Raw genomic sequence first — 13576 nt, forward strand, 5'->3', positions numbered from 1 at the left:
GGGTTGGAAGAGACCTCAGGAGGTCATCTAGTACAACCCCCTGCTCAAAGCAGGACCAACCCCAACTAAATCATCCCAGCCAGGGCTTTGTCAAGCCAGATCTTAAAAACCTCTAAGGATGGAGATTCCACCACCTTCCTAGGTAACTCAGTGATGATCTGAAGGTCGGCCATGAAGGAGATGAGCAACATGCTGTGGGGTGTGGAGAACATGACAAGGCACTGAAGATGTCCTGGTCACCCACTGCACCCAGGAGGGTCCCCAGCCAGAATGATGCTTTGTCCTGCTTATCATCTAATCGAATTTCATCATCATTAACATTATATCACTAACCCAAGTCCTGCGGCGATGGTGGCGTGGCGAAGTGACTGGTGGAGATGAACACTGGCAGTCATAGCCACAATGCTGCACGTAGGTGGCCTTGAGACTGGCGGTCCTTCAGCTCAGTCCCCAGGGCAGCGGAGAAGTTCAGCAGTGTCCTAGCTGTCAGAACACCACTTTTTAGGATAGTACTGCTCACCCTTTTTTCTGGGAAGGGGCTAGAAAAGGTGCCCTAAACATTGCCTGTCCCATAACATCTGGCCAGACTGCCACAGATGGCAGATCATCCTACAGCAGTTAAAAAACAATAAAGAAGAAAAGAATCATTCTAGGAGCATGAGCACCCCTCCCTAGTATTCTCCACCAGCAGAAGTACAGATGTGTAGATCTATACTATGTAGTATAGATGCATTTCTACTGGCAAAACTCTGCTTTTAGTGGCATTGCTTGTTTCACTCAGAGGAGGTGAGGGAGGGACTGGAATACGCTACATCAGAAAGAGGGCCATTTTGCTGGAAAAATCTGCATTGCTGGAAAAGCTGAAAAAAAATTTGATTTTGAAAATTACATTTTTTAAAAATAAAACAGTGAACTAAAAATAATCCCTGATTTAAAACAACAAAAACAAAATAGTGTTCAGTTTAGAAAACCAAGCTAATAACACCATGTTCAATTTTTTAAAACACTTTTTTTTAATGTTTTCTTTTTCTGCCAGTTCGTAGCAATGCAGACAGCAGGGATTAGCATACTGTAGTCACTGACATGAAATCTACTAGAGTTCTCAGTGACTTCACACATTCTCTTTGTTTTGATTATTCTGTCTCAGTCAAACAAATATAAAGCAGAGTAGGATTTTTCTTAGATACTCTGTGCCTGATCTTTTTTTTAAGTTGGACACGTGCCCATCAAAGTGCTGACCCAAAGTCCACTAAAGCCAATGGGAATACTCCCATATGATTTCAGTGAGTGCTGAACCAGGACTCAATCTGTGTGCCTAATACCCATGTCTCATCACCATGACTAGGCACACAAGAACTGGATCCTGATGCCCTTCCGCAAGTGGAGTACTTCTGTTGAAATCAGTGGGCCCTTGAGGAGTTTAGTTTTGCTTGCTAAGAGTAGCAGAATCTAGCCCCAACTGAGTAACCGCAAATCTAGATTGGCACCATTAGTTATTTGCATGTGCAATTGCCTAATATAAAGACGCAGTTATGGTAACTGGTCTCCAAAAACAAGACACGCAGTTGTGCTTGCATTTTGGTGACATACTGCATGCCTAATTTAAAAAAAAAAATCTCATCCTGTTTGCTTCCTACAGGCCAGGTTGCAAGAGCCTATTAATCATGCTTGCGATGACTTACTCACATGAGTAGTCTCACTGAAATCAATGATATTACTCATGTGAGTAACTGCTCCCCAATGCCATTATGGGCTCACAATCTGATCCTACATATTTCTCTCTCGTAGGAGTGTTTTATGATTTCTTATATTAATTATAAAGCTTACAAATGTACATATAGTTAATACACTCCTAATACATGGTCTAAATGACTAAAGAGACTGACATTATGGTATTCATTTTTAGACTGTTAGCTTGAATCCAGTGAGAGTAGTAACGATTAGAGGTATCGTATTCAGAGTAAAAGTTAAAGTGCTCATAGTTCACCCAGTTTTAAGTTTACAGACCTTCCTCAGTGATAAATACAAAATGTCTTTCATCAACCAAGCTTTCATCACAGTTTGGATACAGATTTGTTTGCGCTCTCTGGATTCAGATTTTGTAGTGCGTTTTGAATTTCAAGCTGCTCTTGATTATATGATGGCAGTCAAATAGCTGAAATCACATGGTATCTATTCCCTGATTGGTTGGGCCTAAGACTTGCTTTTGAGTGCATCCTTTGAATCATATTCTTAAATGAAGCAGCCATGTTATGTATGCTCTTTCTAATCCAATCAAGGCAAAACTAGTATGTCTCTTATTATTCTTGGGACTTTAGCCCTGGGTTGTCCTTAGGCACCACCACCAAGAAGTTTATGGACTGATGATAATATTGCACATTTCTTGAGTGGTGGAGCTATCATTTGTAATGTATGGGTGACATATCTTATCACCCATGTCAATCGTCACCCTCCATCCAAGATGATTAGAGACTCTACCTAGTACCATCCCTCACAAGGACATGCCATGACGGGAGTATGCCTGCCATCCACCAAAGAGCTTATAGGGGGAACAGGTCATCATTTATTCACTCTAAGAAGACAACAGTAGGTAGGTAAATGCAGATTTTCAGTGCGATGGTCTGCTGCTGGCCTTTTGACTGTGGGGAAAGAGGATCAGAGAGCAGTGGTTAAAGTATCTTTATGTTTTCCAAGTTAGGAGAAGCATTTTGATGCTTTTGATGGTACACTCACTTTTATGCCATCTGTAACATTTCATTTTAAACAAAAAAAAATTGCCTAGTCCATCAAAGCACATTGACATATTTTGTCAAATTAATTTAGAAGAGAAAAGGTTTACTTTGGAAATGATAATCTTGGCATGAAAATTATTGTTAATTACATTTTTGGGTTTTTTTAGTGGAGGGAAAAATAGGTTTTGGCTTTCAAAAAACAAACTTTTTTTTACCCCAAAACAAAGGTTTTTGTTTGTTTGTTTTGCACAAAAAGTTTTAAAAGTGAAAATTGATGGGATTTGGTTTTTCATTGAAAAAAATGGGGAAAAAATTACAGGAAATGATTAAAAATGTCAAAGGACTCCCCCCCAACATTTCACTCACACAATAATCACCATTTTTCCACCAGCTGTAATGATTATGGTTATTCAGGGGACTGGCAGTGGAAGAGCTAGCCTTTGAGATGCATAAGTCCCACAGCCGTTTGATTTTGGGCATCTGGAAATAATGAGACTTCCAGTTTAACAAAAAAGTCTACTGCTTCATTCAGGAAGAAAAGAACAGGCCGCTAGGACCTACCGCCTGAAGCTTGGAATGGGAAAAGGGAACTGCACGATTCCTCCTCTTCCACCGGTCTACTTCCTCCTTCTTCCCCCCTGTCTACTTCCATACTTTTTTATAATGTAAAATGAGTCAGTTAAATTTGAGGTGTGTCCTCAAGTATTGTCTCACTGGCCAGCCCCCAAATCCCAAAATCTGTCCTGTCCATATCATAATCTGTTGCAGAAGATAGCTTAGAGATCCAACCAAGCTCGGGACCCAGTGTGAGAGAGCCTGTGCAATCACATAGTAAAACACAGTTCTGGCCCGAGAGAGTTGATAGTCTAAAGAGGCAAGACAGACAAAAGTTGGGAGGAGAAACAGGATGCACTGACTGCATCTACACTGTGACCTAGGGGTTGTGATTCCCCAGCTCATGTACAAATACTTGTTAGCACTCATCGAGCTAGTGTGAGTATAAATACCAGTGTAACTGTGGTATCCACAGTGGAGGAAGCGGTGCAGGAATATTCACATTTATTTTTTGCTATACTGGCCCAGAACTAGGCCTGAAACTGGTGGGTAGGTACTTTGGCATGGCTAAGCCATGCCTTCACTGCTGCTCCTGGGGCTACACTGCTATTTATACTGGCTCTTGTTCTCATTGAGCTAGCTCGAGTATGTTCATGTGAGCAGGGAAATCACACCTGTAGCTCGTCGTGTAGACATACCCACAGAGAGATGAAGGGTCTTGCCCAAGGTCATATGGCAGTTCCACGCTACAGCCAGGAATAGAACATGGGTCTTTGGAATCCCAGGGCCTTGTCCACTGGACCCTGCTGTCCCTCGTGAGGGCACAATCATGGTGGACAGCAACTGGAGAGAAGAAAAGAATCATTTCAAAGATTTCCCTAATATTGTGAGGATCAGTCATGGTGTCAGGATACAAAGGGCTTCATCTCTGTGCCATGCTGGGGAAGTTGAATCCTTCAGTGGCTGGAAATGATCAGCCATTATTTGACAGCTGTTTGTTGGGTGACGTAAAATGGATTTGCAGTATAGTTGTAGCTGTGTCAGTCCCAGGATATTAGACAGACATGGGGATGATCTTAAAAATATTACCTCACCCACCTTATCTGTCCAGTGGATTTATGATATCAAGCCACACCCAAGTATATGGGTATCTACAACACAAAAGCCATTTGTAACCCTAAGCATTCTTGTATTCACAGCTTAAACACTACTGAACACAGCTTAAACACTACTGAAGAATATTTGTTCAAAATATACTTTATCAGTATATGAAAACTAATAGCATGCTGGTTATTAAGATCATTATAAAATGTATGTATTAACTTTACACATGAAGATATTAATTCCCTCTGTACAGGGGTAGCAGAGCCTTCCCAAAAGTGGGAGGGCCAGAGCCCCCTGCCCCCTCCGTGGTACTGCCCTGCCCCACCACTTCTGCCAGAAGACTGGCCAAGCTGGAAGGCAGAGTGGGCCAGGAGCTGCTGACTCTCCACCTGCCCGGGGTGGGGAGGCTGAGAACAGGCCCTGGCTTGTGTCCCCACCCTGCAGGCACCCCACCCAGGACAGGAAGGTCCACGGCTCCCCACAACTGCTCACCCAGCTCTTACCCCTACCTGGCTCCAGTTTGGGGGGCTGCAGCCCGGCCATATTGAGAGCTGCGCAGGGCAGGCAGCTGTGGGGAGCCGCACACTCTCCACTTGCCCTGAGGGGGAGCTTGCGGGGGGGGGGGGAAACGTGGGCCAGGGGCTGCTAACAGCCTGCACACCCTGGGCAAGTGGAGGGTCTGCAGCACAGTGCTATTTCTTTTATCATTTTTAACCGTGCAAATATTTGTAATCTAAAATAATAATATAAAGTGAGCAGTGTGCGCTTTGTATTCTGTGTTGTAATAGAAATCAGTATATTTGAAAAAGTAGAAACACATCCAAAAAAATTTAATACATTTCAATTGTTTGAGAGTGCGATTAATTTTTTAATCGTGATTACTTTTTTTGAGTTAATCATGTGAGTTAACTGCAACTAATCAACAGCCCTACTTTATACTGTTCATCTGCACAGCAAATGCTTTAATGAAGAAAAAAATCATCAATTAATATTCTCAGAGATTTGAAACTACGGGGCCGATGTAGGAAACTTTAATCTTTTATATACCAGCAAACCGTCTGAGAGGTCTCATCTAGCACAGAAGCAGGACTCCAGTTTCACCACAGTACTGTGTATAAAGAGAGAGAGCAAAAATGTCAGTCATTTGATTAGGCAGGACTTGCCCTGGCTTCTCATCCAACTTTTGTTTAATATTAGATAAAACATACAACACACACAGAGAGCGACAGTGTATTATTGCGGGATGCTACAGTGAGCAAATGTTATTTCCTATTATCTGGCCGATCTTCAGATAACTGGGGCTTTCTGAATAAACTTTGTTTAAAAACATTGCATGGTCCACTTTGAAATCTAATTCCAAAAAAGGTCCCTGCGATTCATCCTTCCCAGCTCCAAGGCAAACAGTGTGATTGGTAGCACATTCATAATTCAACATGGTTAAATGCCAAGGGCCGAACAGAGAGCACCCTCCTAGCCAGCATGAGCAGAATGACATTCATGGTTGATTCAGCTCCTCACAACAAGCTGTGTAATTGGAAAAGCCAAGGGAAGTGACCCCTCTCTCTGTGTCCTGCTGATGTCAAAATACATTCACATCACTCTGACAAGTGGCCAGTTTGGAAGCTTCCTTTGAATAGGAGGCTGGAAGGAAAGAGAGCAACTTGTAAGGAGCCTGAAATAGATATCGTGCAGGTAGAGAACATAATATACAAAGGAGGCTTTTAATGATTTGTGTTTGATCTCCAGAAAGGGGGCAGCAAGCAGGAGGGGGAGGAGGAGAGCTGCTTAGTGTAAGTTGGTATCTTATTTACACTGGGTGCTGTGCACAGAGTTGTACAATCAAATTTAATATATTCACTAGACCCTTGTGGCTTTTGTTATGGAGGAAAAAAGTCTAAAATCTGATGGATGATGATGGATGAACCTCCAAAGGTGCAGAGGCTGGGTTCTGATAAGCGTCAAAAAGTTCTGATCTGAAGCTTCATTTAGGAGGGGGCTGAGATAGAGCCATCCCTAACATTCGAGGGGATTCAGATCAGGAGGTTTGGTGAGTTTTGTGTTATGAGAAACAGGTTCCCACCCACAACAGAGAGCTGCAGCTAGAACCTCCAAGTGCCTGAGCTATGCAACAGTTTGTATAACAGGATGTGGGATAGTCAGCACCAGATTAGAGGGCAGATCATGGTGACAAAACATAGGGAAACAGTGCTGCAGCCCTGTTTGTAATGACTCAGTGGTATGAAATAATGGTTTGTCACTGAAAAGCTTAATGGATTTTTGTGCCTTATTGACAGAACCAGAACATGGTGTCAGAAGTAAATGTGCCCCTAAAAGGACGAAGTAGCCAGCAGGTCTGACTGTTACATAATCAGTTAACTAAAGACAAAGCTCAGTCATGGGAGCAAGCCTGATTCTGGTTCCTGGATCCATGGACATGGAAGGGGATGTCTTCAACAACTGGCTGTTCTTCAGAGAACATCCACATGACTGAATGAAAAAAAAAATCTAAAAGAATAAGGGCTGCAACACTACTGTCAGTGATGGGGAAAGAAAGCCACATGCTCTAGTAGCCTCTGGGTATGCCACCAGCAGACTACAGAGATCCCTCCAAAATGTTGGGCATGCTCCAAAAACATTTTGAAATTACAAGAAATGTTATATATGAACACTGCTTCTTCAACAAGTGTGAGCAAGCATCTTCAGAAACATTGACCAGTATAATGCCAAGCTGGGCAAAATGTCAGATTAATGTGAGTATGGCATTTTGAAAGAGGAGTTGATATGAGTCATAAGAAACTAAAGACAAAGGAACTCGAATGAGAATGCTCAGAAACCCTCTGTTAACACTGGCAGAGGCCACAAAAATGTGCAAAGCAAGCAAATAAGCTCTTGCTCAGTGAAGATAACAACACATGAAATTGTTGCTAAAGTGCATATGCTCAAAAACAAAAACAGAAATCCACAGAAACTACTACTACTACTAATAATAATAATTAATAATACACCTGCATAAGTACAGTGATGAAGCAAGTGCACCTCACAATGAAAGCTGTGGGTACTATGGGACAAGAGGCAAAGAATGCAAATGCCCAGCTTACAGCACTATTTGCAGAGACTGTGGAAAGAGGAATCGTTATGCATAAGTATGCAGACAAAAAAGCAATGGCAAGCAACACCATATAATAGAGGTGAACTGAGCAGCAACCCAGATAGTGAAATCTTTTACATACATGGTATCAGAACAATACACTCTAAGAAAACAGCATCGTTTAAACTCATATTAGCACCTTTCAAAGTAACATTGAAACTGTGGCACAAGCAAGAAATAGAATGCCAAATAGACAGCGGAGTGTCTGTAAATGTAATGGGCAACACGGACTTCCTCAACATCATGCAAGATGGAGCAGCAAAACTGCAGCCACGCTCTGCTAAATGGCAGTGCCTCGATGGCACCCTTGTCACGCCACTAGGGCAATGTGTGGGATAGGCCGAACACCCAGGAAAGGTGTACCAGCTAGAACGTGAGGCTGGGAACTCTAGACAGAAACCACTTCTCTCAGCCAGTACAAGTGAACACACAAACTTTGTGCCATTAAACCCTTCCCCTACAATTCATACGATAAGCTCAACAAACAGAAGAGGAGCCTGCGACTCACTGAGGTGCCATACGTGGGACGCCTCCGAAGGCCTGCACCCAGATCCAGAAGAGGTGAGAGTAATACAGCAAATGCCCAAACCTTCACATGCCTCCAATGTGTGCTATTAAGATTACAACATTGCCACTCAGATGTACACTATAAAAAAAGAAACCAAAATATATATAGCAGGTTTCCTACCCAGAGCAGCTCCGTTACAATAATTACAATAATCTGACACAAACTGCTGCCAACTCTGACGGGCAGAAGGGCTACATTATAACAAAAGAAACATAAAAATAAATATAGCTGGCTTGATTAATACTTTCTATTTCCTGACAAGGACTACAGAAAGTCAGCAAGCATACACTACAGGATAAAGAGCTGCAAATTCTGGCATCGGATATTTTTACAGGATGGCCAGACACATGCGAAGAGGCTGCAGCGGCCACTTGTGAATATTGGAACTATTGTGATGAGTTCAGTGTGTAGAACATTATATTTAAAGGCAACCAAATACTTAGGTCTCTCTGACTCAATCTTTAGCTATATCTCGAATATACCGCAGCCTCACTGGGATAGAAACATGTCTGTGAAAAGCTAGGGATGTAATATGCTGGATGTGGTATTACTGGGGATTTAAAAGAATGAATAGAGTCTCCAGTGTGTGAAAGCTGAAAGCTGGAGGAGGCTGTTGGTTTTAGGCTAGACTAATATATTGACCTGAATTTAGATCTTCTGTATATATGTTAAGTGTGTATCTAATAAAGACGGGGTTTTTTTTAGTTACTGTCAATGAACTCTTAAGATTAGTGGATTACTTGAATATAAAACAACACATGGTACCAGGAGTGGGGTAAGTGATAAAAAGAACTGGAAGAAGTTAAAAAAAATGAGGTCAACATTACTGAGAAGAGCAAAACAAATTTGAATGAAATAGGATGGATTAATTCCATATTTCTAAAAATGTCAAGAAAATGCTGCAGAAAATTGGAAAAGGGTTAAAGAAGAATTTGATTTATTTTTGAGGGCATCAAGATCTGCTCATAAGGAAGATGAACAAAAGATTGGCATAGTTTTGAATATTGCTGGTACTGAAGAAATTTCATTATATAATTTATCTGAGTTGAATGTTAGAAATTAAGTTGACTGAGTTTATCTTTAAACAAATTGTTTACCAAAACAGTTTACCAAAAAGAAACAAAATATTTGAAAGATTTCAGGTTTCAGAGTAACAGCCTGTATTCGCAAAAAGAAAAGGAGTACTTGTGGCACCTTAGAGACTAACCAATTAATTAATTAATTAAATTGGTTAGTCACTAAGATGCCACAAGTACTCCTTTTCTTTTTGAAAGATTTCAGTTTCACTCAAGAAATTAAATAGAGGAAGAAACTTTTCAATCATTTCAAATATCTGTAAAGACAAGAAGTCAGATGTGATTTCCAGAATCTCTGAGTCAATGATAAGAGATCAAACTGTGATGGGTATACAAGATATCAGTGTAAGAAAAAGACCATTCAAAGAGCCAGATCTAAATCTGAGAAAAAGCAATGAGAATTTGCCAAACTGCTGAACTTAATCAACAGTGATTACACATTTTAGTAGAAAACAAACTGATGTGAATATAGATTTAATAAGAAATAAGTTTTTAAAAAAAGGCAATGGAGGAAAATGGAGTGAAACTGCTAAAATTAAAACATGAGCATATGTAATAATGTTCTAGTTGCGGAAGGAGACACCACCCTAGACTATGTCCAGCATATGGTCAAATCTGTCATATCTGCAAGAAACAGAATCATTCTGGAAAAGTTTGTAAACAGAGAAGTCTGGAAAAACTTAAATATATTTAGCTGAAAACTTACAAAAAGATTTACCTATGTTTCTTCAAGAAGGATACAAGGGAAGGTATATGTCTAAATATCAGTTGAGTTTTTATCAAAAGAATTCTTATGACAAATTCCAGATTGCTTTTATTTTTCCTGTGGCCACATCCCTGTTTACCTGGACAAGGGGCCTTCTTGTGTGTGTGCAGTTCCTGGAGTGCAGCATATGTTCATTGCGACCTACAAGCTGTGAAGACAGGAGAGGAACATTAAAGTACATTTTTTTAGCGCTCTAGCAATTCATCCATGTTTCTGTGCATGGTACAATTGAGTTATTTATCACTGTTGCATGCCATGCCACAAGGAGGGATTATGAGGACTTCTGTCTTTAAGTCTGTGTCTTTCCATAACAACAAAGGTGTGATTTTTCAAAAGGTCTCCATGCTGGACTAATGCTACTCCCATTGCAGTTAATTGTAAAACTTCCAGTGGCTGTAACAGGAGCAGAGTTCGGTAGGACTGAGTGCTTTTGAAAAATCCCACCTTTTATCAATGCTCATAGTTTTGTAACAGGTATCTACAAGACTCTGCCCATTTTGGTTATAGTTGCCACAGTTGACTCTGTTACCCAAAGCTCTTGGTAACTTTTACTCTGTGTGAGGTGGTATTAGGAAATAAATCAGGGGAGACACGGCCGGCCGACCGATCGATGGTTGGCTCACACAGGACAACGCAAGAGTGCTTTCACTTAAAGCTAAACTTTACTTCATCTCAAGCACTTACACACGTCTGCAACAGGTTAGTAAAACACCCCCAACCCTCAATAGTTACTCAACTGATATTTAGACATATACCTTCCCTTGTATCCTTCTTGAAGAAACATAGGTAAATCTTTTTGTAAGTTTTCAACTAAATATATTTAAGTTTTTCCTCAATAGTTACCGAAGCTGGGTGTCAGAGTAACAGCCGTGTTAGTCTGTATTCGCAAAAAGAAAGGAGTACTTGTGGCACCTTAGAGACTAACCAATTTATTTGAGCATAAGCTTTCGTGAGCTACAGCTCACTTCATCGGATGCATACCGTGGAAACTGCAGCAGACTTTATATACACACAGAGAATATGAAACAATACCTCCTCCCACCCCACTGTCCTGCTGGGTGTGGCTCTCGAGTGGCACAGTGGCAGCCTGTCTGCCAGTGGGGAACACAAGATGCATCCAGAGGGAGAGTCCAGTCCTTAAGAGTCCCCCTTACCTCAAACGTTCCTCCCTTGTTTATACATTAGTAATAGAATGACATGTCCCTTAAAGAAAACTTGTCAAGCAAGCAGTTTCAATGGTCAGGCAAGAGGCTCCTTCTGATTATTGATTAACCAGGTCTGGGTTTTTCCAGAGTTTGCAGCCTTGAGGCCCTGTTAGACACATTCCTGAGGGCACATCCTGCTCCTCTAAAATGCATGTATCAGCAACTTCAACACAATTCTTATGGGGGGGGGGTCCAAGCTGCCCTTTCTGTGCTCCCTCCCCCCTCTCCCGCCCCGCCTTGGTCAAGCTGAGGCTGTGACATGGCCAATTTACAGCCTGCTGACTCGGCTGCTTTTAGCAATAAGCCATAGTGGTTTCAGGTACTTTACTGGTTTGCCAAAATCTCCCCATACAGACTCCATCCCTTCCTTGCTGCATCCATAGATTTTTGGGACAGGCTTAATACATTTGATCATAACTCCCTATAATGGCTGGCCCCAGTGACTTTAACCAGCTGCTAAGTATTGCTAACAGAGTGCTCCTTTAGCCCAAGCTGTAGCGGTCAGTGATTTGGGGTGGGGTTAAATATCTTGGGTTTGAACTCACTGGTGCCCATGGTTTGTTACATGCCAGTCTCTGGGACCGATCATGTACCCTTCTGACTGTGTACAGTTCTGGGTGCATGTTTTGGTTTTGCACACTTCACAGCACTAAAGGGGATGCTGAGGTTCAGAGAAAAAAGGAATAAAAGGGAAAAGTAGTAATGGGGTGGACTAAGAGCAAGGGAGGGAGATTTATAAAAGGCTAGGGGACTGTGAGCTATTGTTGTACATCTAGGGGAAGCCAGTTATTCTGCAAAGATGTCTCACAATGGTTCCATTGTTAAATACAAGAATTCCATTTCTTTTACCAAGTGTGATGCACTCACTGTACATGAAAAGATGATTTTTGTATTGGGTATTTTGGTTAATTTCTTATGAAGTCTGCAATACCCCGAGTATGTAGACACTATCATTTGACTATAATAGTTGAAGAAATACGGTTTTATGCTTCATTTATTTATATTGGTTGTAACGGTGATTGTAAATGTTTAATACTTGTTAAGACTGTTTCTAACATCTCATTTTAATTCCAGTGCATTTTCTTAGCTTGTCCCCCTGGTCAGAATCATACAATAGTCTCCTTGTGATACCCACCTCCTTAGAAATCATTGCTCTGAATAAATGTGAATTATAGCCACAGTTGCAGAGCCATCACAAAATATTGATAGGAAATCATTGGGAATCTATCACACACACACACACAGACACACACACACATGTGGATGGGGGTATTGAAGCTTACTTCTTGGTGGTAGGTTATGCCTTTGATTTGCTATTCATTTCTTTTAGCTGTATGTTTTCTATAGTTCAAGATATTTCCAGGCCCTCAGATTTTTTTGGGGTGGGGAGTGGGTTTGGCATTTTCTGAATGGAAGCCCAAATTGACATTTTTGACATTTTATCTAGAGCTGGGGAAATAACTCAGTGAATAATTTATATGACCAACTTCATTTCTTTCTCTCTTATCACAGTGCACACAAACACTTTATTTATTATTATTATTATTTATTATTATTATTTACCATATGCATTATCTTAGCATCTAAAAGACGCCCCCCCCCCCAAATTAGGATTCCATTATGGGGCTCTTACTCACAATAAGATACTGTCGTGCCCTAAAGAGGTTACAACAGACTGAGATGAGAAGTTCTGAAAGGGGAGTATTTTTATTATTCCCATTTCATAGGTCAGGAATTGACACACACAGAGATTAAGGAACTTCCCCAAGGTCACACAGAAAGTTTGTAGCAGAACTGGAAACTGAACCCTGATCTCCTGAGTCCCAGTACAGTATTTTAAATGCAATCCCATCTTTCCTGTCAAGATTATGACTTTCTCAAATGTATATGTTGTTCAAACTTCTTAGTGACATAATGTCTATGAATAATGTTTTGGCTGCACATTGTTTGTAAGCTGTTCATTGTAGGATCTTTCTATCTGTTGTTGATCTACATCCTATCACAATGTAGATTATCTGTGATTATCTCCTTGTATGTATGTGTATAGTGTCTAGAACACTGGGTCCCTGATTGCAGTTGGGTCATCTAGGTGCTATTGTAACACTAATAATATACAACACAGTGAACAGGAGTTTGGGGGACAGGGCAGTGTGATGGATAATTGCATTAAGGACCTGATCCAACTCCCACAAGTGTTAATGGGAGTTTTGCCCATTGACTTTAATGGCAGCTGGATCAGACTGGACATTCTGGTAAAAATGAATTTCCTTCCTCAGCTTCCAAGATGAACATTTGTTTTCCCCCACATAAACACATAAAAATGGCCATACTGCACCAGACCAATGGCCCATCTGGCCCAGTATCCTGTCTTCCAGCAGAGGCCAGATGTTTTAGAGGGAATGAACAGAACAGGGTAATTTTG

General features: G+C 41.1%; 1 long non-coding RNA gene across 1 annotated transcript; it reads right to left on the minus strand.

The window, feature by feature from the left end:
- Positions 1-1858: 1858 nt before the first annotated feature.
- Positions 1859-11078, minus strand: LOC311520289. Its single transcript, XR_014711544.1, has 5 exons — positions 10982-11078; positions 10029-10097; positions 5439-5499; positions 3986-4130; positions 1859-2639 (listed from the first exon to the last, which is right to left on the minus strand). It is a non-coding gene; the product is annotated as an uncharacterized lncRNA (long non-coding RNA).
- Positions 11079-13576: the final 2498 nt, after the last annotated feature.

The sequence above is a fragment of the Lepidochelys olivacea genome, assembly GCF_965140295.1.
Source record: "Lepidochelys olivacea isolate rLepOli2 genome assembly, chromosome: 5".
NCBI classification, from domain to species: domain Eukaryota; kingdom Metazoa; phylum Chordata; order Testudines; family Cheloniidae; genus Lepidochelys; species Lepidochelys olivacea.